The sequence below is a fragment of the Anolis sagrei genome, chromosome X (genome assembly GCF_037176765.1).
Source record: "Anolis sagrei isolate rAnoSag1 chromosome X, rAnoSag1.mat, whole genome shotgun sequence".
NCBI lineage: Eukaryota > Metazoa > Chordata > Lepidosauria > Squamata > Dactyloidae > Anolis > Anolis sagrei.
In genome coordinates, this window is record NC_090034.1 from 16,636,840 (window position 1) to 16,662,908 (window position 26,069).

Consider the following 26,069-nt stretch of genomic DNA (forward strand, 5'->3'; position numbering starts at 1 on the left):
TCCCGCGTGGCCACACCCCCCGGAAGTGATGCAGGGAGGCTGCGCTGGAGTGGGAGCCCTGGTTGCTGTGAGGCAGGCGCCTGGTGTGGACGGGGTGAGTGAATTGGACCCTCTCTCTCGCCGTCCGCTTCGGGGCTGGGCCGCCTTTCTCCTCACACGCCGCTCTCGGGGCCCCTCCGCCGCCTCCCTGCCTTGCTCTGCCCCTCGCCTCCCGCGGAAGCTCCCTTCCCCTCAGCTGGAAGGCGGAGGCAGGAGGGAGGAAGGAAGTTAGCTCTCTGAGGGGACTTGGGAGCAGTTCTGCGAGGCCCCTCTTGGCCCAGCTGAGGGGAACCCGGGCCCAGAACAGAGAATGTCACACTATTTCGACGGATAGATCTCTCGTATCAGGGAAGGGTCCCTTTTCCTCTCAGAAGGTGAGTACCTAGGCAAGGTTTGCCCCTCAGAGCAGTGGTTCTCAACCTGTGGGTCTTCAGGTGTTTTGGCCTACGATTCCCAGAAATCCCAGCCAGTTTAGGATTTCTGGGAGTTGAAGGCCAAAACATCTGGGGAACCACTGCCTTAAAGAGTGTGTTATTGGAGAAAGCTTCCTCCCCTCTTCTTTAGGGCACTCCAGGACCTTCTACGGTGGACCACGGTGGTCCACGCTCTTGTTACATCCCGATTAGATTACTGCAACGCACTCTACGTGGGGTTGCCTTTGAAGACTGCTCGGAAACTTCAGCTAGTTCAGCAAGAGGCAGCCAGATTGCTCACCGGAGCGGCATGCAGGGAGCATACCACCCCCCTGTTGTGCCAGCTCCACTGGCTGCCGATCCAATTCCGAGCACAATTCAAAGTGCTGGTTTTGACCTACAAAACCCTATACGGCTCTGGCCCAGTGTACTTGTCCGAACGGATCTCCCTTTACGTCCCACCCCGGAGTTTAAGATCGGCCGGGGGGGCCCTGCTCTCGACCCCGCCAGTGTCACAAGTGAGGTTGGCGGGGACGAGGAGCAGGGCCTTCTCGGTGGCGGCCCCCTGCCTGTGGAACTCGCTCCCCGGGGAAATCAGAACAGCAAACTCACTCCTCTCCTTTAGGAGAAAACTCAAAACATGGATAATTGTTTCAATTATGATTGTCATTTTGTATAACTGTAATTGTATGGGAGCGGAATGGTGCCTCGTTGTGTAAGCCGCCCTGAGTGTCCCCCCTTGAGGGTGAGAAGGGCGGGGTATAAGTGCTGGAAATAAATAAATAAATAAGTACAGTCGCAAGGCCGAACAGGGTATAGGGTTAGAACCTGTGTTGGATGGGGTCGCACTCCCCCTGAAGACACAGGTTCGCAGCTTGGGTGTGATCTTGGATTTGTCACTGAGCCTGGAACCCCAGGTCTCAGCGGTGACCAGGGGAGCATTCGCACAATTAAAGCTAGTGCGCCAGCTGCGCCCGTACCTTGGGAAGCCTGACCTGGCCACGGTAGTCCATGCTCTAGTCACATCCCGTTTAAACTACTGCAACGCTCTCTACGTGGGGTTGCCTCTGAAGACTGCTCGGAAGGTTCAAATGGTCCAACGATCGGCAGCCAGGTTGCTAACAGGAGCAGCACTCAGGGAGCATACCACTCCTCTGTTGCGCCAGATCCACTGGCTGCCAATTTGCTACCGGGCACAATTCAAAGTGCTGGCTTTAGCCTTTAAAGCCCTAAACGGTTCTGGCCCGACCTACCTGTCCGAATGCATCTCCTCCTATGAACCAGTTAGGACATTAAGATCGTCCGGGGAGGCCCTGCTCTCGATCCCGCCGGCCTCACAAGCACGCCTGGCGGGGACGAGAGACAGGGCCTTCGCAGTGGTGGCCCCTCGGCTGTGGAACGCCCTTCCTGCAGATATTAGATCGGCCCCTTCCTTGCTGGCATTCCGGAGGAAAGTAAAGACCTGGATGTTTGAACAGGCATTCGACTAAGCAGTGTGATTGATTAACTGATTATTGGAACACGGAATAACGGACAACGAGTTTTAGATTCTGATTTCACCGACTAGACCGGATGGATTTGTTATATTGATGTATTGATGTTTTGTTGTCTATGTTAATGATGTTAATGACTTGTGATGCTTCTGTATTTTAAATGCATAATGATTTTGTATCCTGTATACCTAAACTGTTGTAAACCGCTCTGAGTCGCCCAAGGGCTGAGAAGAGCGGTATACAAATAAAATAAATAAATAAATAATAGTGCTGCTGGATTGCAACTCCCAGCAGCCTCAACTGGCATGGCCACAACTTGGGCCTCTGAGATGTCAAAGGGGGTTGTTTCAAGCCCAGCTTCCTCACAAGGGACCTCATCACACTAAAGAATGAATCCACTTTAAATCCGGCTTCTGCCTCCTGCAGAATTCTGGGGTTTGCAGTTTAAGGGAGGAGCCTTTGACAGCCTCACTAAACAACAAACCCCAGAATTCTGCACGAGGCAGAAACCGGGTTCAAAGTGGATTCATTCTCTTGATCTCTAAAATGATCAAGGGTCTGGAGAACAAGCCTATGAGGAGCGGCTTAAGGAGCTGGGCATGTTTAGCCTGAAGAAGAGAAGGCTGAGAGGAGATATGATAAAGGTAAAGATTGTCCCCTGACATTAAGTCCAGTCATGTCTGACTCTGGGGTGTGGTGCTCATCTCCATTTTTAAGCCGAAGAGCCGGCATTGTCCGTAGACACCTCCAAGGTCATGTGGCCAGCATGACTGCATGGAACGCCGTTATCTTCCCACCTGAGGGTACCTATTGATCTACTCACATTTGCATGTTTTCGAACTGCTAGGTTGGCAGAAGATATGATAGGCATGTCTAAATATGTGAGAGGAAGCCACAGGGAGGAGGGAGCAAGCTTGTTTTCTGCTTCCTTGGAGACTAGGACATGGAACAATGGTTTCAAACTACAAGAGAGGAGAACACGAGGAAGAACTTCCTGACTGTGAGAACCGTTGAGCAGTGGAACTCTCTGCCCTGGAGTGTGGTGGAGGCTCCTTCTTTGGAAGCTTTTAAACAGAGGCTGGATGGCCATCTGTCAGGGGTGATTTGAATGCAATATTCCTGCTTCTTGGCAGGGGGTTGGACTGAATGGCCTATGAGGTCTCTTCCAACTCTTTGATTCTATGATTCTATGATTCAGTGGTTCTCAACTTGGGGTCCCCAGATATTTTTGGCCTTCAACTCCCAGAAATCCTAACTGCTGGTAAATTGGCTGGGATTTCTGGGAGTTGTAGGCCAAAAACATCTGGGGACCCCAGGTTGAGAACCACTGCTCTAGTGTGATGAAGTAGCATGAGACACAAATCCAAGTAAGTGTGTGTGACTGAAAGCAGCCTTGTCAAATGGCAAGCAACCGTGGAAGGCCAGACAGACAGAAGGCCAATCCACATTGAAAGGGATTATATGGCAGTGTGGACTCAGATAACCTGGTTCAAGGCGGATATTGTGGATTATCTGCCTTGATATTCTGGGTTAGGCAAAAGTATGATAGCCGGGACTCAGTGCCGAGAGAGCACAGCGAATGAGAGACAGAGTTGTGGCAAGATAGTTTGCCAGAAAGTGTGTGCGGGGAGGGGGGACAGCAAACACGTTCAAATATGTAACGACTTTGCTTCTGTACTTCCGACCCGCATTGTGCCACCAGCATTGGGTGCCAGCTATCATACTTTTGCCCAGGGTTATATAGCTGTATGGAAGAGCCCTTGGTGAGCCTGTCTGCCTGGGAGCAGGGCCAGTAGCTCCCACTTCTACCTCATCTGGTGTTTTGATGTGGAGATGGACTCAGCGGAGCCATGGGTTCAAATGTATTTATTTATTGTGTCAGAAGCAAACAGAGAATACATTTATAATGTATAAAAAACCACAAAGTTAAAAATTGGCATTATGCTAAATGTCCTTTAACCAGAAGCCTGCCACTTCGAGTGCCTCTGGTGTCGCTATAAGAAGGTGCTCCATTGTGCATGTGGCAGGGCTCAGGCTGTATTGTAGTAGATGGTCTGTGGTTTGCTCTTCTCCACACTCATATGTCGTGGACTCCACTTTGTGGCTCCATTTCTTAAGATTGGCTCTGGTTCTCATGGTGCCAGAGTGCAGTCTGTTCAACACCTTCCAAATTGCTCAGTCTTCTGCATGCCCAGGAGGAAATTTCTCATCTGGTGTCAGCCACTGTTTGAGGCTGCAGGTTTTAGCCTGCTACTTTTGGACTCTTGCTTGCTGAGGTGTTCCTGTGAGTATCTCTGTAGATCTTAGGAAGCTATTTCTTTATTTAAGTTGTTGGCTTGCTGGCTGATATCTGAACAGAGGATGGGCCGGAGATGTCAATCCCTGGTCCTTTCAATACAGGCTATTTCCCGGTGGATATCAGATGGTGAAATACCGGCTAAACAATATAATTTCTCCAGTCATGTTGGGTGTAGACATCCTGTGATCATGCAGCATGTCTCATTAAGAGTCACATCCACTGGGTTCAAATGACAGAGAAGGAGATCTCACCTAAACACCAGAAAGAACTTCCTGACCATAAGAACTAGAGTTCTTAGAGTCCAGTGGAGAGTCCTTCTTTGGAGGCTTTTAAACAGAGACTGGATGGCTGTCTCTTCCAACTCTAGGATTCTATGATGTGAAGACGTCTTACCTTTCTTCTCAAAGCACAGATTTCTTTGGGTGGAAGAGGAACTCCTTGCCCCCCTTCTCTTTATGCTAAGTGTCAAATGATCACTCAGAATCTAATTTGAGATGCTATTAAATCTAAGCGGGGTACTTATTCCTGAGTCAGTACATATGAGACTGAAACTTTTATTCTTTGATTTGAACTAGTGAGTGCAGGAGCTCCCATCTCAACTGCAATGGCATGTTTATATCAAGCATGGCATGGGCAATCTTTGGCTCTTCAGGTGTTTTGGACTTCAACTCCTACAATTTACCAGCTGTCAAGTATTGTGGGAGTTGAAGTCCAAAACACCTGGATGGCCAAAGTTTGTATGTGCCTGGCTTAGAGCAGGCAAGTACTCACCGCAAGTGCACCCCTTTCTCAGACATTCTGGGAATGTGAGTCAGGACTTTGTCTGGTTTTTATTTTCGTTTTCTGGGAGTTTCTTCTAAAATCAGGCATTAGAAACCATTCAATGGGTGGAGATAGTTATAACTTGATCTATTTCAATCCCATTGCTTTGTATGCCTGTAGTGTTTTGTTCTTAAAGTTTGTCTAAAACAGGTGTGGGCTCACTCTGTCTTTCATCATCTCTCTGTTAGATGCATATTGGCATCTACGTTAATGCTTGTTGTTTTGGAGTAATCTTTGCAAAAGTATACTGGAAGCATATAGACCAGGCCTGAGAAATATTTGGCCATCCAGATGTTTTGGTGTCAAGTTCTCTTTGGCCCTTTGGTTAAAGGACAGATTGTAGAAACTGTCATCCAAAATACCTGGAAGGCCAAGCCATTCCTCAGCCGAAATGAGCTTCTTTATCAGTAGAAGGAATCAGTGTATTAGGCTCTAGTATTGATACATGGTTATAAGGGTGTAAGGACAGCATTCCTCTGGTTTTCATGGAAAACTTGGTGCTTTGTAACACAGGGATAATGGTAAAAATATACTTTGTTTTGTTGCTCAAGTGAACCAAGGAGTGGGATTTCCCTAACTGTTGAAAACGTTTTTTCCCTTCCTCCCCCCTTTAATTGGCTGGGTAGGAAACGTGCCGACAAAATGCCACATTCCAGTGTGGTTTGCTTTTCCAGTCATTATTCATATTCTCTTCCTATCTGAAGGGTGTGGAGGCAGCCTTTTAAAAAAGCATAACGCCCTGCCCACAAGGGATTTAGTGTTTATGTGAGTTCTGAGTTCAGAGGTGTGTTTCATGGAGTAATACTTTTTATTTTGGGAAAAATAAAAAAATAAAAAAAAGTTCCACCTCTCTAATATCTAATATCCTAAATCCTTCATTCATGCAGCATATTCCTTTGTTTCTCAACTGCTGCCTTTCTAAATAATGTCATGGATAGGCAGATTCATGAAGTGTAACCCATAACAATTGTGATTAAAATGTAAGTAATATCTTTCTATTCTTTAAAAAAAACCCAGAAAATTCTATCAGTTATATATTTATCGTTTCAGAAGTGAACCAAGGGAAAAGTTGTAATGTATTTTAAAAACACAAAGTTTCAAAAGCTTGGCATTGTATTAAATATCCTTTGACCAGTAGCTGGCCACTTGGAGTGCCTCTGGTGCTGCTATAAGGAGGTCCTCCATTGTGCATGTGGCAGGGCTCAGGGTGCATTGTAATAGGTGGTCTGTGGTTTGCTCTTCTCCACACGCACATGCCATGGACTTCACTTTGTGGCCCCATTTCTTAAGGTTGGTTCTGCATCTCGTGGTGCCAGAGCGCAGTCTGTTTAGCACCTTCCAAGTTGCCCAATCTTCTATGTGCCCAGGGAGGAGTCTCTCATTTGGTATCAGCCATAGCTTGAAGTTCTGTGTTTTAGCCTGCCACTTTTCGACTCTCACTTGCTGAGGTGTTCCTGCGAGTATCTCTGTAGATCCTAGAAAACTATTTCTTGATTCTATCAGTTGTATTTGGAAGGATGCTCTTTTACTGAAGCGAGTTAAGCCTTCTATTATTAGGAAGTGCTCCTCTTTTTAAAAAGACTGGCTATGGTTTATTTAAAGTTGTATATATAATGATGGTTGATTCAGAAAATTTAGTGCAAGTTAATCATTTTTTGTAGAGTCATAGAAGACTGCTTGTTCAATTAAAAATGGCTAGCAATTGTTGTGAGCACTGGTTAAGCAAACATTAACTGGAAGCTGTTTCCTTTTACGGCTACCATTGAGAAGAATGTTTGCACTCTTTGTGCAGTCCGATTAAAACAATTGATGCTCTGTTTCTTCCAATATGGCTTTGGAGTCCAGTGGGATAGCTACCCTTTAAATTATTAGAATATCCCGTAGAATCACAGATTTATTCCAAAGTTCCTGGAGGCTTTTTTCTTCAGTGGTTGTCCTGCTGTATTACTTAGGACTTCTAGATACAAAGCTTAGCACTTATCTCTTAAGGAAGGTGTTCAGGTTCATCTTTCTTTAGATCACTGTTTTTCAACCTGGGAGTCGAGACCCCTGGGGAGGGGTTCACCAAAGACCATCAGAAAACACAGGATTTTCTGTTGATCATGGGGGTTCTGTGTGCAACATTTGGTCCAATTCTATCGTTGCTGGGGTTTCAAATGCTCTTTGTTTGTGGGTGACTATACATCCCAGTAATGACAACTCCCAAATGACAAAATCACCACGGTAGTCCACGCTCTGGTTACATCCCGCCTTGACTACTGCAACGCTCTCTACGTGGGGTTGCCTTTGAAGACGGCCCGGAAGCTCCAATTAGTCCAACGGGCGGCAGCCATGGTATTAACAGGAGCAGGGCGCAGGGAGCATACAACTCCTCTGCTGTACCAGCTCCACTGGCTACCGATTAGCTGAGGAATTGTATTAAGGGGTTGTGGCATTAGGAAGGCTGAGAAACACTGCTTTAGATATTAGTGCCATGTTTCTCTGCACTTTCCAACTGGCATTCCTTTTCCCAGTTGGCCTTGCATCCTGACTGCTCTTTCCCATCCCATGCTGGGTAGTCCGGGGGGGGGGGGGGGTTGATTTGAATGCTTAGCAATTTGTGTCACACATTAAGGAGGGCTTGGGCTTCTTTTCAGATTTATCGGGAGCCAGAGGGTTGGAGTAACTTGCATATATTAGCTGCACATAATTACCATAATTTGTAGGTCACTTTCACAGATGTACTGGTGCCATGTTGCAACAGATACATGCATTGCACTCATATGATATTCTTGGTTTTGCCGTCCTCATCATTAGCAATCCATATTAATGGGATCTGGAAAGCACAGGGCTTTCAACATCCAAGTGAAGCCTTTCCAGTTCTGGAACTCGGTGTGAACACCAAATCATACGCAGCTGTCACTTTTATCCCCTTTTTGTGATGGATTGGCTCTCTGTGTAGCACTGTTGAATCCACGGTCTTAATAAGAGTTGATCTGAAGGGATTACAGCATTGATGACATCTAGGCCTCACGGCCCTGTGTTGTTTTTCTTCTGCTTTGTCATGTAACTGACAGTATGCAACCAGACACTGTGCCATAAGAACTCTCCATCCCTTTTGTTTGTATACATATGTTTGTTTTGTTTTTTTAAAGCACAATGCACTTTTAGGTTTATCCCTATAATTTAGTTATGGACCACCTTATTATTTTAGAGTTTGGTCTGTCAAAGGCCAAAGTACCCTAATGGCACCAGATACTGTCTGATCTTGAAAGCTAAGCAGGGTCAGCCCTGGTTAGTACTTGGATGGGAGACCTGCAATTGATATGTAATGCTGTAGGCTATACTTTAAAAGAAGGACCTTCAACATTACCTCTGAGTGTTCCTTGTTTGAGAAAAACCTTTACAATTAGTGGGATAATCACAAATTGACAGATATACACATGTCCACTCTGTTTAAAAATGATAGTTTTCTGAGTTGCTTACTCAACTGAAAATAAAAACAAACTAGCATTTTAATATCTTGAACACTAAAACATGGAAGCAATGGATTAAAAGTAGACAAAAACAGCTTAAAGCATATTTTAAAGGCGTCGGGATAATACTGAGGGAACTGCCTGTACTTCTGGATGCTCCACATAATCCAAAAATCATCTTGAGGTGGGGGTGCATGTAAGTTAGTGAGAGTGAGAAATAATGCCCCATGCCATAACATTACTGATTTGCTTGCCATAGTTTAAACCAGAGTGAGCCACCTCCTTACTCTTTCATGTGTTGGATTACAGCTCCAGTCACCTCCGGTCAATAGTTAAGGAGTATGGAAGTAATAATCTCAAATGTATTGTCGAAGGCTTTCATGGCTGGAATCACTGTGTTGTTGTAGGTTTTTTCGGACTATATGGCCATGTTCTAGAGACATTCTCTCCTGACGTTTCGCCTGCATCTATGGCAAGCATCCTCAGAGGTAGTGAGGATGCTACCTCTGAGGATGCTTACCATAGATGCAGGCGAAACGTCAGGAGAGAATGTCTCTAGAACATGGGCATATAGCCCGAAAAAACTTACAACAACCCTATAATCTCAAAGTTCTTGAAATCACCATGTTCAGTCTACCCATGAACTAAACGATTTTTTTGATTTGTCTGCTTATTTTTTCTTTATCGAGTAAATCAGTAATCTTTATCAACACTTGCAGGATGTTAGGATGCTTATATTAGAAGCCAGCAAGAATGAAACACTTGCCAGGAGGAATAGCATATGGTAGGAAATATGTATATACATCTTTCCACATTTGGGTTGGTAACACTGGACTATCACCAATGGCCATACACCTTTCTCAGCTTTTTTTTTACTCTTATTAATCCAAATCTGCACACTTGCATATTTTAAAATAATCATTATGAACCCTTAGGTCGTGGACTGTGTGAATACTCAGCTGAGCTGCAAAGGACTAGATCTACACCAAGGGGCTCATGGTCTCTGTGTTGACTGAGGGAGAAAAAGCACCTTTGGGACATCCTATCAAAGCACACTCGGTATGTATGCAGATTGGAACTTCTCGTGCTTGAGCTTTGATACTCAATCTCTGTTCCTCAGGTGTTATTTGGAGTTCAGTTTCCAGAATCCCAGACAAGTGGTTGAGAAAGCTGGGTTATTCAGTGTTGAAAATGAAAATGTGAGCTAAATTTATTACTGATATCACAGTTGATTGCTGTGGATATGCTAATTGAATTTTACCTTATATAAGGGGTGTCAAACTCATTCTCATCGAGAGCCACATCAGTCTTATGGTTGCCTTCAAAGGATGGAGAATCTGCTGATACAGAGGACCAACTACAATTGTTTTACATAGTGGTCAGTGCTGTTTTTAGTTTTGGGTCCACAGATGTTGAATGATATCTCTCATCACTTTTTCTTATCCGCCGTGTGGACTGGGGATAATGAGAATTGCAACCCAGCAGCACTTGTGGCTCTGAGGTTGGGAAAGGACATTTTAAAGTCATACTAAAATCAGACCCCACTATCCTGACTAAACAAAACAAACTGCAGCTTTCCAGATGTTACTGCATCACAACTCCTGTCAACTGCAGTCATGATGTCTGCTGATGAGGAATAAAGGAGTTGTAGTCCAGCATCTAGAGGAGGGTCACGTAAAATGACATGGTGAGCCAAATTTGACCTGTGGGCCTTGAATTTAACACATGTGTTATATTATGTTTTAATGATACTGAATTGTACTAGGCAAGATCCATATGACAATTGTTTTATGTAGTACTTTTATATTGTTTTGTATTGTATTTGTAGGTGAATGGCCTATAGTCTAGGCATTCATACACAGTGAACCAGTGATTTTGTGACATACTCCTGGGCCAGTAGAAATTGATGTTGTGATTTTAAGCTCTGAAGAAGCAGGCTTCTAGTTCAGAAGTCTTAGTTCTTATCTGTAGCATTGGTGGATTAACAGCTCTAGCTTTTGATCACTGTATTGGCTTATAGCTACAGTGGGCATGTTTCTAGGATGTGCCTGCTGTTAATGGCTGTTGTTGGAAATAGCAACCTTCTCAGGTCTCACCTAGTTATTTGTTATGTATGTAATTGTTTACTGTATTGTATGTATGTGTATTGGTTTGCAGTTTTCTTTAACTTTTTGTGGGAGGGGCTGCAGACCATGTTATCAGAACTGGGCTTGTTCAGGACTCAGATTCCATTTAAGATCTCGGTGTGCCTTTAGAAGACTGCAGGAACAGTACAGTTTAGACTTCAGTAGAGAAGTATGATTTAGAGACTTCAGTAGGGACATTATGATATACAGAATCCATTAGACTCCGTTGCACTTTCAGACTAGTCAGAGACTGTATTAGATTCTCAGAACAGAGAGATGCTTTGGACTATGGAGTCTAAGAAAGATGTCCTGTGTTACCTACACAGAGAAACTACTTCACATCCTCTTTGTAACTGGATTGATAAGCAATGTACCTGTATGCTGAATACATGAAGTTTGTGAGTAAACCAGCCATGTTACTTTTAAAGAAGTCTACTTATTTTTGTCTCTTGATAGCATGATTTAAAGGCAAATATATTTTAAGGGAGAGTAGATGTTTTTGGACAATTAAAAAGAAGACTTCTGAAACACTGCTATATATGTTTGTATATGTTTTGTGCACTGGCATATCATTGTCCCTGATAGTTCAAAGATATACCTAGGTACATCGGTTTAATAGCTGATAAACCTAGTTGTCTTGCATGAATGCTGGTGAATGCCATTTTCCCAAAAGGTTATGACTCTTAAGTGGTCATGGTTTTACCGATAGGTTGACATTATTTTTCAAAAGGTTGTGACTTCTAACAAGGTCATGCATTTGCAAAGATCATAAAATCTCCAAAATGTTCTGGAGATTTCCATTTTCCCAAAGTTGTTGAAAAGTTTTCAGGTTTTGTTTTTGCAGTAGAAAAATCTTTACCTCGGTTATATACTTGATGATGATAACATTAAGTGTTCTGTCTTTTCTCATGCTTCCCCACCCATCCCTCTCTGTCACTGAAAAATGTTGACTTCTATGTCTTGAAAGTTATCTGTTAAGCAACTTTAAGAGTTATACATAGTTCCCAAACATAATGGGTTGCTTGTTATGAAAGTACAAAGAAAGTGAAGAAAATTTAAAAGGGGCTAGGAGACATCAATGCCAATTTGTTATAAAGAATTGTCATCCTATATCCAATTGCTCATTCCAAGTAGATCAGCTGAATTAGTGGAATTTTCATCCATGTTGATTTGCCATTTAGCAGATGAATGAACGAGTCTCCTCTAACTGGGACTTAAAGTTGTATTTTGGTCTTCATATTTAGGCAGGGTTGTCAAACTCATTTTCATTGAGAGCCACCTCAGCCTTATGGTTGTTTCAGTGGGCCATTGAATCTGTGGATATAGTGGGCCAACTATAATTTGTCTATATAGTGGCCAGTACTCTTTAGTTTTCATCCAGTTTGGGTCCTCAGATGTTATTGCACAACAACTTGCATCAATTTTTATTATCAGCTATACAGATTGGGGATAGTGGGAAATGCAATCCAACAACTCTTGTGGCTCTGAGCTTAAGGAAAGGTTAAAGGCATTTTAAAGTCAGAATTCCTGTCCATAAGCCTTGTGTCTAAATCCAAACCCAACTATCATAGAATAATAGAATCATTGAGTTGGAAGAGATCTCATGGGCCACCCAGTCCAACCCCCTGCCAAGAAGTAGGAAAATCGCATTCAAAGCACTCCAGACAGATGGCTATCCAGCTTCTGTTTAAAAGCCTCCAAAGAAGGAGCTTCCATCACAGTCTGGGGCAGATTCTATTATGCTAAACAGCTCTTACAGGAAGTTCTTCCTAATGTTCAGGTGGCGGGACCATTAGGAGGGCCTCCCCGGCAGATCTTAATGCTCATGCAAGAACATGAGAGGGATGGAGTCACGAAGATCAGCAGGGTCCAAGCAGTTTAAGGCTTTGTAGGTGATGACTTGCACTTTGAATTGGAAACGGAAGCTTATTGACAACCAGTGGAGCTGTTTTAATGGGGGCATCACCTGCTCCCTATAATTAGCTCTGGTTACCAACCTTGCCGCCGATCTTTGCACCAGTTGCAGTTTCCCCGCCATCTTCAAAGGTAGCCCCACATAGAGTGCATTGCAGTAATCCAGCCTGGATGTAACTAAGGCGTGAACCATCATGACCGAGTCAGGATTCTTGAGGTACGGTCGCAGCTGGCACACAAGTTTTAACTGTGCAGAGGCCCTCCTGGCCACCGCCGACACCAGAGCATCAAGTGTCAGTCCTGAATTCAGAAGGACCCCCAGACTGCTGACCTGTATCCTCAGTGGGAGTGTAACTCCATCAAGCACAGCTTGTCACCCTATGCCCTGATTAGCCTCGCGATTGACCAGGAGGACCTCTGTCTTGTCTGGATTAAGCTTCAGTTTGTTAGCCCTCATCCAGTCCATCACAGCGGCCAGGCACAGGTTCAGGACTTGGGCAGCTTCCTTGGTTCTTGGTGGAAAAGAATAATAGAGTTGACTGCCAACTGCATAAAGATATTTAATAGATATTTTGGAATGGAAAATTTCCAAGAAAACTTTGAAAATGTTGCTGATGCGCTATGTTTTAAAACAATTGAGTACTCCAACTGAAAGCTTTTTCTGTTATGGAAGCAATTAGTCAAAGAAAGCTAGAGATTTAGTTTGGATTTTAAAAATGTCTAAAAATTTTGACTTCAAAACTACTTTTTCTTTTAGCTGTCATGGTTTTATGAAACTAATTTCAGCACATCCTGAGAGTTAGGTATCGGGGGAAAGTTAATTGGGACACAAGCACCCACTCAGTATAATGTTATATGTTGCTTTTCCACCAGTGTGTCCAATGTGATTCGTAGTGATGCACCAGTTGAAGCATCTTTACAGTAAATACTTTACAATTCATGATGAAACATGATACAGCCATCCAAATAACATTTTCTCAGCTCTGAAACATTTAGTATTATTTCAATAATAATGGTGTAATATATCTCAAGTTCATTACAACATTGACAGTTTAGAAATTGAATTATATGTATTGGTTACTCAAACATAATAAGCTAGAGTCAGATGTGATGAAACTTTCCTGAGTAAACTGATTTCTGTATGTTAATAAACAAACCAATCAGCAGTTAATTTTTAGCACCACCTCCAGTAGTTCAGAAAGTGCAGGATGTTGCTACTCTTAAGAATATAACGATATCAAACTTCTGACTGTTAGAGCTATCAAAGCATTATTTGCTGGTGGTTCTTTGTGCTCAGATGTGATGTTGATGTTAGTCTAGTGGGTGTTTTGGACAAAATTAGAGCCAATCAATATAGAGCCTACAGATACATATTTTTTACCTCCCCATCACTAAAATATCATGAGGATATATTCTTTTCTACTTTCTTTAAATGAAAGTGGTCTCACTCTGTAGTGCTCTGCTCCTTGGGGTTGGAGTGAGTTTTAGTTCCTTCTGAAATTTGTGCACTGTATACTTTCAAGTCATAACTGATTTAAGGCTATCCTACTCATGTAGTTTTCTTGGAAATATTGTTCAGAAGGGATTGCTTTTGTCTGCCTCTGGGACTGAAAGTGACTTGCTTAGGGTAACCTATTGGGTTTCCATGGCATCTGGAATATGCATCACAAGATGGTATAGAGTTGCTCCCTGTTTCTTTCTCCATCTGTTGACATGCAGAAGTTGAGGTTTCATGAGCTCTATAGATCATGTATCCAAGTGTTTCTCAACCTTCCTAATGCCATGACCCCTTAATAAGTTCCTCATGTTGTGGTGAACCCCAATCATAAAATTATTTTTGTTGCTACTTCCTATCTGTAATTTTGCTACTGTTATGAATCATAATGTAAATATTTGATATGCAGGAAGTATTTTCATTCACTTGACCAAATTTGGAAGAAATATCCGATACGCCAAATTTGAATATTGGTAGGGTTTGGAGGGCAGGGTTGTTTTGTCATTTGGGAGTTGTCATTGCTGGGATTTATAGTTCACCTACAGTCAAAGAGCATTCTGAATTCCACCAACAAAGGAATTGAACCAAACTTGGCACACAGAACTCCCACAGCCAACAGAAAATACTGGAAGGGTTTGGCGGGCATTGACCTTGAGTTTTGGAGTTGTAGTTCACCTACAGAGAGCACTGTGGACTCAAAATAGTGAAGGATCTGGACCAAACGTGGCACGAATACTCAATATGCCCAAATGTGAACACTGGTGGAGTTTGGGGAAAACAGATCTTGACCTTTGGGAGTTGTAGTTCCTGGGATTTATAGTTCACCTACAATTAAAGAACATTCTGAACCCAACCAATAGAATTGGGCCAGACTTCCCACACAAAACCCCCATGATAAACAGAAAATATTGTGTTTTCTGATGGTCTTTGGCGACCCCTCTGACACCCCCTCGCTACCCCCCCCCCCCGGGGTCCTGACTCCAGGTTGAGAAACACTGATGTATCCTATTGATTTGCTACTGTAAATCCTAAAACAGAGATTAGAGGCCGCAATGATTCTTAATCATTAATTGTGTTGGTAAAGGCTGTTTGGAGTTGTAATTCAACAGCATTCAGTGACCCATGGTTGCCTGTCCCTGTCTTGTAGGATCCAACAAGAGATAGGTTGGGCTGAGTTCAATGTTCCTCTCGGCTCTTGGTGTTCCTTGATGTAGTATACCTTCAGTATATTTCCAGCTGATGACAAGCCTAAGACAAACCTATCATGGAGTTTTCATAACATGATTTTTTCAGAGGGGAGTTTGCTTTTGCTTCCCTCTAAGGTTGAGATAAAGTGACTTCCCCAAAGGGTTATCTACATTGTAGAATTAATCCTAGATCAGTCATTATGATCACTAGATCCTATTTGGCCTTTTAATTCAATTTCCCAACTTCATATACCTCAAACCTCTGAAAAATATGGCCAGTGCTGTGGAATCATGGGAGGCCGCATCCCAGATTTGGTGCACTGAGAGCACAGATTGAGGCTTGCCCATTTGTGCCTATCTATTGCAATCAGCCTCAACTGACTTTCCTGGCTGTATGTCTCCCAGCGCATGTTGTGATGTTCTAAAACAACCTTTTCTGATATCTGCCACACCTGCAGATATGTTCAGATAAGATTCATGATCTTTAACCAGAATGCTGGGTAAATTGATGGGAATTGTAGTCCAAGATACATATGCAGGCCTGTGCATAGTTTGTGGAAAATGTAGTAGTGGTGATGTAAGGCCCCTACTAATTAAAGTAGGTAGAATAATCTCTACCTCACAATGCCTCCTTTTTGCCTCTTGGTAGCGTCACTTCTATGGCTATTTTTGGGGAAATGAGAACCTTTTGTGTACCAGCTTCCTGAAATAAAACTCAGAGGTAGGCAATATGTAGTTTTCTAGTTTTTCTTGGCTTGCAGTTGCCACCAACCTATGCTAGTGTTGGAGTGTGATGGTTGTATACCCTGACATATAAGAAGATGAATGGAGGATGCAGGAGAAAATGAGCCAACAGAGCCACTGGTGTGCCTCAGTACAATGGTGTTTTTTTAAATTTAGATTTCTACTTTGACCTATATTATGTTTCCTAGAATTGCATGAATCAGAGAGTCGTCCTTGCTCACTTCCAAAATGTAGCTACACCTATTCAGGGTTCTTTGTTCATCATTGAACAGAATTGTGTGGTCGGTAAAGATGCAATCTGTCTTGAGTCCATGTTTGGGGGGAAAGGTAGGATATAAGTAAAGTTAATAATTACAATAATACGCAGTTGAAGGACTGGAACTATATGAACCCTGAGCAACTACTGTAAATGAGAACAGCACTTCGGAGAAGTTAATTAGAGCAGTGTAGAAGCAGCAAGGGAAAAGAAAGGTGTAAATGGAACAAATTTTAATTAAAACTTGTGAAAATCACATGGTATTCATAGTTGTGAAATTATATTTTCATAACATTCTCAGGTTCCTATGCAGTTGGACACCCCTCTCCGCAAGGGAAAAGGCCTCCATATCTATGCCTAATGAAAATGAAAATATCTTCTCCTCAACTTAATACCTCTTGGGTCTGCTGAGGAAAAGATTGAATAAGATTATTTATTTATTTTATACCCCATTTTTATCTCCATGGGGACTCAAGGCGGCTAAGAATCCCATACTTCGGTTATAGTTTAAAACAAAATGCAATATAAAAATGAAAACAAAACAAACAATACAATGTGAATTTAGCTCCTTTCCTTACATTTTGTGTATGACGGCTACTGTATTGAGAGTTGACTTTCCCTTCAACACAGGTGATATGACACTATCTTTTACCACACTTGGATGCAGCAAAGTAGCTTAGTACACGGCTTCTTAAATTGTGGGTCCCAATCCCAAATTTGGGGCTCTTTAGCTCAATGTTGGGGTCCCAAAAAGTTTTCTGAATGCCACCTAGTGGCTATTGAAAGCATTTACATCAGTGGTCCGTGGACCACCAGTGGTCCCCAAGATCTAAAATATTGTCCGCGGCCTCAATGTTACTACACCGTTGCAACAAGAGCAACTGGTCTTGCGAAACCTTATAGTGCCAAAGCAACGGGGATGTCAGGAGAGAGGCTGACTACCCATGAAAGGCGCAAGAAAAGCCTCCTGAGTGCTGTTTCTCCTCCCCCTCCCTTCCCCTGAGCAGAACCATGTGGTGCCTTAGTGTCTTTGTGTCTTTGTTTTTAGGCCTGTTCTTGGGGTAACTTGGGACGCTGATTCAGAAAATTGCATTGGATAGACCACATCAGCTCAAGATTATTAAATATGGTTTTATTTGGGCAAGCAGATGGCAATTACTGGATGGCATATGTTCTGTATCAGAAAGTAGAGCTGATGTGGTCTACCCAATGCAATTTTCTGAATCAGCACCCCAAATAACCAAACTAAATCTAAAGTTGACCAAAAACCTATTCATAACCCTTTTGGTACTAATTTTGGAGAATGGTCACTGGTCAAAAAAAGGTTGGGAACTGATTTACATGAATCCATTAGGCGGTGTTCACAGGGGACTCTGCAGAAGATTCTTCAGCTGTACTTCATGAAAAGGGAAATTAGCCTGTTTAGCAAGCCTTGCAAATACTAATTTGTTATCAGTAAATGTTTGATATTATACCTATTTTATATGCCAATATACCCAGGGTTCGTTTGACAAATAGGTTCCTAACTGGAAAGGTTTAAGAAGCTCTGGCTTGGTAGATGCAGGGCGAGTTGCATGGCAGAGAGCTGTCTGATATCTCCGATAATCAGCCACTTAAATGGACTGGCTCATCCTTCTCAATTTTAGAGCCAGCCCTAACGCTGGGGGAACTGAAAGACAAATGAAATTATGCCTGTCCTGAGTGCCACGGTTCCTCGGTATACTAAAAACAGACATATGGACAGCAAAGGGTAAACCTGTGATTTTTGGTCCCCGTTGCTTGGACTGGTAACTTTTGGTGTAGAACTAAGGAAAACCTTGATTCCATTCTGAGGCTATTCAGGCAATTATCCCTTTTTGTAGCGTGATGGCCGAGGCACTTAGATAATCTAGGTTTGCATTGCTTTCTTAGGTGTAGAATCTCTTAGGTCCGGCTTACATTCCTACAGCCTGAAGCATTTTTGGAAGACCTTTGCCTGTGGTCCTCCAGATGTTGTTGGATGCCAGCTGCCTTCAGACCCAGTAAGCAAGGTCAAGAATGATGGAGTCACCATCTGACTACATCTGAAAGACCACAAGTTCCGCAGCCCAGTTTAAGATGTTGGAATGCAGCATAAACTCTGTTGCCACTTATCTCTACATTCAAAGCTGATGCTTGCGTGGTTTGGCAAATAGTTTAGACTGGCTGATGCCTTCACCCATCCACGGCTCCTGCCTCCTTTTCTTCCTTGTCCAGAAACAACATTCTCCTCCTTATATGAAAGAAAAAACTGCCGCAAACCCACAAAATTGGCAAGTTAACAGCAATAGTTTCACGATTTTTGCATGTTTAATATAAACAGCACTGTGCAAATTAGCTTGAGTAACATTTTGAACAGGCTGGAATGACTTTGCTCTTTTTTCTCAAAGCAGGGGCTGACATTTCCTTTGGAGAAATGGCATGCCTCAAGACAAAACTGAGCATTTGCCTCGTAGGGGCATGATATATATAATTGTCATTGCTCACAATAGAGATGTCCTGATCTAAATGTGATACAGTTCTCCATGTCTCCCAGGGTCTGTAGCAGTAGTTCCCAAACAGAGATCTGTTGAGGGGCTTTGACTCCTGGGAGTCCTGATTTTTGACCCTGCTAGCTAAGGTTTTAGGAAGTGCAAGTCCTATAGTTGCCCCCCCCCCCCCCCGGTCAGGAACAACTTGAAAAACTGCAAGTCGCTTCTGGTTGAGAGGATTGGCCATCTGCAAGAATATTGCCCAGAGGACATCTGGATGTTTTGATGTTTTACCATCCTTGTGGGAGGCTTCTCTCATGTCCCCGCATGAGGAGCTGGAGCTGAAAGAGGGAGCTCATCTGCACTCTCCCCGTATTCAAACCTGTGACCTGTTGGTCTTCAGTCCTGCTGGCACAAGAGTTTAACCTATTGCGTCACCATGGGTTTCTCCTATAGTTGGTGAAGATACGCATTTGGAATCATTAATACAGTATAATAGTCTTATAGCCCATTCTGATTTGTCTGGATTTGTTTTGGTGTTTATTTATTTACTGTATTTGTATACTGCCTTTCTCAGCCCATAGGCGACTCAAGGCGGTTAACAGGGCAAAATTCAACGCTTGCAATGTCATAAATACAATTAAAAACATAACATAACATATAATAAAAACTAAACAAATTAATAAAATATAAATTCATAGTATCTCCTTGTTAAAAATGTTGTTGGACTCTTGGTCTGGTCATTCCATTTTCCTGTGTCAGTTACTCTGCATTTGTAAATGCTTGTTCAAAAAGCCACGTCTTGACATTTTTCCAGAATGTTAAAAGGGAGGTGGCCAATCTAATATCTATAGAGAGGGCGTGCCACAGCCAAGGGGCCACCACCGAGAAGGTCCTGTCCCTCGTCTCCGCCAAACGTGCTTGTGACGAAGGCGGTAACGAGAGCAGAGCTTCCCCAGACGATCTTAAGGTCCTAGATGGTTCATAAGGAGAGATGAGTTCAGATATGTAAGTTGGGCAGAACCATTTAGGGCTTCAAAGGCTAAAGCCATCACTTTGAATTGTGCCCAGTAGCAAACTGGCAACCAGTGGAGCTGGCGCAACAGAGGAGTTGTACGCTTCCTGAGCGCCGCTCCTGTTAGCAATCTGGCTGCCGTTCGTTGGACCATTTGAAGCTTCCGGACAGTCTTCAAAGGCAGCCCCATGCAGAGCGCGTTGCAGTAATCTATATGGGATGTAACCAGAGCGTGGACTACCGTGGCCAAGTCAGACTTCCTAAGGTAAGGGCGCAACTGGTGCACAAGTTTTAAACTCTGCAACTGATCCCCTGGTCACCGCCGAAACCTGCATATATATTCATGCATAAGTTCCCATATCATTGGGGATGTAATTTTTTGTTCACAGTGCAGTCGTTGCATTCGGTTCAGTTGTGTAATAGGTGAACCCTATTTACATTCAACTAATTCGATAGTCAAAGGCCTATCTGGGTTTTTTTTTTATTAAAAGTCTATGCTTGCCAATGGAAAGACAATGTGGAACCCCTTCATTGGGAGTTTCAGAGGCCTTACTAGAAATCTCCTAGCTGCTATCGTTCTCATTACTCGCCTGTTAATGACTCACCACTAGTCACAGTCCTTGGGTCAGAGGAAACAAAGCGGAAAGCATGTCACCTATAGGAGACACAGGCTCAAATTTTACATCTCTTTTGTGTAGCATACATTTACCCATGCAGATTGCACCACACCACCCTCATTGTGAATGGTGAAGTTGCACAACCAATTGCATAACTCCAAATAAGATTGCTTATTGCTCCATTGCATAATAAGGAATGTTCAATGGCATCCAATCGGTAATGAAGATACTGTTTAGCCTGTTTCTTCAATGTCAGTGAATCAAACTGAAGGAACTAATAAAAGATTACACATCAGGTGAAAAGGTTTTTAATCTTCCTCCCCCCCCCCCCCCCGGTATCTATGTTAATAGAAAGGTGTCTATATATATGTAAGTATGTATTTAAAATATGTTTGCTTTTATTCATTTTTCTATTATCAAGTTCCATTTTTAAGAGAAAGTATGAAGTATGATCAAATAAATAAAGTCTCCGGGTGCATCTACACTATGGAAGTATTTTGTTTGAAATCATTTTAACTGCCTTGTTTCAATGCTATGGAATCATGGTAACTGTGGTTTTTCAAGGCATTTAGCTTTCTCTGCCATGGACATATGGCAGTTAAAGTGATGTCAGACTGCATAAATTCTAGAGTGTAGATTCACTCTATCATTCTGTCCCCATTGCAAAACTGCTGATAGCACTTCAGTTTCAGTGGCTTATTGCCTCAAAACAAAGGAGAGTGGAGATTTTTGTTTGCAAGTTTAAAGTACGTTGACATTCGGAAATCCTGAATGTGAGAGAAAGTGAAAACGAAATGGCCATATGGCTATTTCATTTAGCATTTTGGGACATAAGTTGAAAAATGGAAAGCCCTATGAGAATTAGATAGAAATTTGTGTACATTTAGCTTGGAGAAGAGAAGGCCGAAATAGAATGTGATAGCCATGATGAAATAATGTCACATTAAAGAGGGGGTAGGCTTTTTTCCTACTGTTCTGGAGACTAGGACAAGGAGCAATGGATTCAAATGGCAGGAAAAGAAATTCTACCTAAACTGTACAAAGAATTTCCTGATGATAAGAGCTGTTTGACAATGGAATATGCTGCCTTCAAGGGGTGTGGTGGAGTCTCCATCTCTGGAGGTTTTGAACCAGAGGATGGCCATCTGCCAGGGGTGCTTTGATTGTGTTTTCTGTGCCTGGCAGATGGGGTTTGGACTGGGTGGCCCTTGTGGTCTCTTTCATGATTCCATGCATGAAAGGGCGAACTAGGATCAAATGGTCAGAATGCTTGACTAGGAAAGCACTGTTCAAATTTCACCTTGATGTGGATTTAGTGTGTACATGATTGTCGGATCAAGGCGACAGATTATAAAACACTTCACCAAATACAAGTGTTACAGGGATTGCTAAGCACTAGTAGAAAAGTGGATATGGTGAGGGCCAAATTAATTCCCATTAATTTGGCCCTCACCATATCTATATCCAGTATTCAGTAGGAAGAAGGAAAGGGATTCTTTCTTATAAATTTAGATTTTTGCAGTACAGTTTCCCTCCGTGTAATCCATTGGTAGCCACTCTGTATATATGCACAGACTTTGAAGTAGCCTGCCAATTTATGGTGGCCTCATAAATTTCCTTCGGCCAGTAATGCACAAGGGGTGGTTTTTCCAGTTCTTTTTTTTTTTTTTTTTTTGAAGCATAGCCTACAATACTTGGTGTCCATTGAAGGTCTCCTATCCAAGTGCAAACTTAGCACCCACTATCAGGCAGGATCATTTAGACCAGTAGTTCTCAATGTTTTTTTGACAAGGGACCACTTTGACCGGGGACCCCTCTCCAACATTAGTACCAAAAGGGTTATAAATCAGTTTTTGGTCAACTTTAGATTCAGTTTGATTATTTGGGGTGCTGATTCAGAAAATTGCATTGGAAAGACCACATCAGTTCTAGTTTCTGATACAGAACATATGCCACCCAGTAGTCACCATCTGGTTGCCCACAGAAAACCATATTTAATAATCTAGAGCTGATGTGGTAGTAGTAATCTTTCGTGAATAGCCAGCCTCTCCCCTTCTGACATTCCTGTTGCCTCAGCACTATAAGGAAATTTCACGAGACCAGTCGCTCTAGTTGCCGCATGGTTTCAAGGCAACGGTGTAGTAATGGTGAGACTGCAGACCATATTTTCATTCTTGGGGACCACTGGTGGTCCACAGACCACAGGTTGGGAACCACTGATTTAGACTTATGTAAAGATGTGCTTGGCAAAGAGCTGTAGCAGAATGTCCTAGTCCTCAAACAGCAACTCCAAGCCACCCTCATAGCTTAACCTAGAATTGCCTGTCACTTTACTGGCAGATGTATGGCAGTGAAAAAGTGGAGAGGTTACCTTTTCACCCTTTAATCACTTATGGGGCAATGGAAAATGTGTTTTTTATTAGGTGTTACACTTTTTTTCTTTGTATAGCATTGGCCTTTAAGCCTGATCTGTCCTAGTGACGAGTGATAATTGTTACCCCGGTGGCGCAGTGGGCTAAAGCACTGAGCTGCCAAACTTACTGACCAAAAGGTCACAGGTTTGAATCCGGGAGCGGGGTGAGCTCCTGCTGTTAGCCCCAGCTTCTGCCAACCCAGCAATTAGAAAACATGCAAGTGTGAGTAAATCTATAGGTACCACTCTGGTGGGAAGGTAATGGTGCTCCATGCAGTCATGCTGGCCACATGACCTTGGAGGTGTCTACGGACAACGCCGGCACTACAGCTTGGGAGATGAGCACTAACACCCCAGAGTTGGACATGACTGTATGTAGTGTTAGGGGAAGACCTTTGCCTTTGTGCAGTGGTTCCTAACCTTTTTTGGCTTTGCTTCACAAAGCATCTGTAAATTCCCAATGCCCCTTCTGTGACATATAATTCCTCTTATTAAAAAAATGAACTCCTTCCTATTCATGTGAAAGAAGCCTTTTGTTTGCAATTCAATGGCACCTTTAGTATTCTTTCGTCCTAAAGAGATACAGACAGAGAAGCGAGGTTCAAAATTTCAGGTTTTTGGGTTTTCTAACGTTATGTTTGATTCCATTTGTTGATATGTTAATTCATGTTCTTTCTATGCTCATTATTTATTCAAAAGCCGTTTTCCCCATCAAAACAACACAAGTATTTTAAGTAGCCAGCAAGATATCAGGAAAAAAATAATGGGAATTAAAAATGCAAGATTTCTATGCTGAAACGTGATAAATACTTTTTTACTAATTAAAACACTTTGTGCTTGCTAAAGTTAAATAATGAAACAGAACAACTATCACATAGGCATAGTAATATCTGAGGCACAATGGATCTGAGTCATCTGCACTGAATTCAGGGTAATCTAAGTGTCCAACATCATTGTGTGTCTTTGGTGAGAATCTGCGGGAAGATCCTGTCACCTGACATTATATTTCTTGCAGCTGATCATCTTTTGTTTTTTTTTTTAATTTCATACAAAAATACTGACTTACCTATGCAAGTAATAATTATGCTTTGGAGTTTTTCACAGATTTGTTGCTACATTCATATGCAGAACAAAAAGTCATTTTATATGTTTTGCATAGCTTGTAATGTGAAAAGAACCCCCGAGAGGAGCGGGGCTGTTCGGGATGAAAGGTGCCTTCCTTTTCAGGGCTTATGCACTTTCTAGTTCATTTTATACTCTCTGGGCTTTTGCACCTTTCCATTGTCATTAGCGGACCGCCATATACATTCGGGTTTTAATTTAAAAAATCTATATATCACAATCTATATAGACTGTATATGAGGCCTCTAGAACCATGAGAAATGCAAAATATGCACCAAGGGAGATGTTAACAAGCTGGAATGTGCCCATAGAAGGGCGACTAACATGATCAAGGGTCTGGAGTACAAGCCCTATGAGGAGTGGCTTAAAGAGCTGGGCATGTTTAGCCTGAAAAAGAGAAGGCTGAGAGGAGACATGATAGCCATGAGAAAATATATGAGGAGAAGTCATAGGGAGGAGGGAGCAAGCTTGTTTTCAGCTGCCCTGGAAACTAGGACATGGAATAATGCCTGAAAACTACAGGAAAGGAGATTCCACCTGAATATGAGGAAGGACTTCCTGACTGTGAGAGCTGTTCAGCAGTGGAACTCCCTGCTTTGGAGTGTGGTGGAGGCTCCTTCTTTGGAGACTGTCAGGGGTGTTTTGAATGAGATTTTCCTGCTTCTTGGCAGAATGGGGTTGGACTGGATGGCCCGCGAGGTCTCTTCCAACTCTTTGATTTGCATTTTCACCTGGGGGAGAGCCAAGAGCCCTGTTCTTCATCTTGCAGGGGGGGGGGGGGCACTGGTATGTAGGGAGCTTTGGGTCAGATGATGGCGTAGGGGGAAAGACAGAACTTCCACAAGCTGTCTTGACAGCCAACAATGTGGCTTCAAGCCCCATAGAAGTTCACATATATTTATAGAACTCTTTAATGTCCAAGTCGCCTTGTCTTTGCTGGCTTGGTGGGAGTAACACGACTGCAAAAACATTTAGTTGAAGACTGTGAGCATTCTTCTTCAAGGGGAAGCCTACACAAAATTCCTTGGGAATGAGAGACTGAGAGAGAAGTGCTCAAGATCTCAGAAGCAAGATTTTCAAAAAGGGGTAGGTAAAAACATACATTTCAGCTTATTTTCTATTAGAATATGCCCAAATTTACAAAGTTCTCAAAAACTGGAAAGAGCTTGTGGTGTTAGGACCTAAATGTGGGAGGTCCAGAGTTTTAAGCACTTAACTTTTAGAAACCTGGGTTTGTATATGTGTGTTTGGTGCTGAATTTGGATTGTTACATCTGTTTCTGAGATACACCTCAGCAAAGGTATTATTTTACCATAGCTGTACCTGTTCAGTTTGGCTGAAAAAGATAGTGAAGAGATTTGCTTTATATTGTTTGTGAAGAATTTATCATATTCTCCAAACCTTTCTATAGTTAGATTGTATTTAGTAAACATTAAAAAAACCTGAATATGAGAGGAAATGGAACTGGATGATCTTTCTATACCCAATTCTAATTGCCAATAACAATCTATTTCTATTATTTTTTGAATGGATTTAGAAAATACATTTTATATGTTTTTACTGATGCTGTATATATTTTAATCTGTGTTTTAAGTTTGTAGGGCGTTTTGAGTCTTATATTGGGAAAGGAGTATGCTGTAAATGCAAAATAATAATAATCATCATCATCAATAGTAGAAAACTGCTTTTTTTGTATCAGGAGCGACTTGAGAAATGGCAAGTCGCTTCTGGTGTGAGAGAATTGGCCATCTGCAAGGACATTGCCCTGGGAACACCCAGACGTTTTGATATTTTACCATCTTTGTGGGAGGCTTCTTTTATGTCCCTCCATAGGGAGCTGGAACTGACAGAGGGAGCTCATCCGTGCTCTCCCCAGATTCGAACCTCTGACCTGCTTAAAGTGCAAAAGACAAAGAGTGAATACCATAAAAATAAAATACAGAGCAGCTATGGCTAAAGAAGGCTCTCAATGGATAGTTCCTCGGAAAAATCGAGAGCAAAATTAACAAAAAACAAAAACAAAACATGGATGTGGCCCACAAATGGAATTTGAAAAAGGAGACGGAGGGCCTGATTCTTGCAGCCCAAGAACAGGCAATTAGAACAAATGCCATCAAAGCCAGAATTGAAAAGTCGATGACAGATCCCAAGTGTAGACTCTGCAAAGAAG

General features: G+C 42.5%; 1 protein-coding gene across 5 annotated transcripts in view; it reads left to right on the forward strand.

The window, feature by feature from the left end:
* The first annotated feature begins 12 nt into the window (after positions 1-12).
* LOC137097878 (DCN1-like protein 3) overlaps positions 13-26,069 on the forward strand; it is a 51,608-nt gene continuing 25,551 nt past the window's right edge. For 2 of the 5 annotated variants that reach the window (XM_067473209.1, XM_067473211.1), the window contains exons 1-2: positions 38-413; positions 9,457-9,580. The gene's annotated coding sequence lies outside the window, so the exon portion shown is untranslated. Of the gene's footprint in view, positions 414-9,456; positions 9,581-26,069 lie in introns of all 5 variants that reach the window. The other 3 variants (XM_067473210.1, XM_067473213.1, XM_067473212.1) reach the window with 3 other exon arrangements.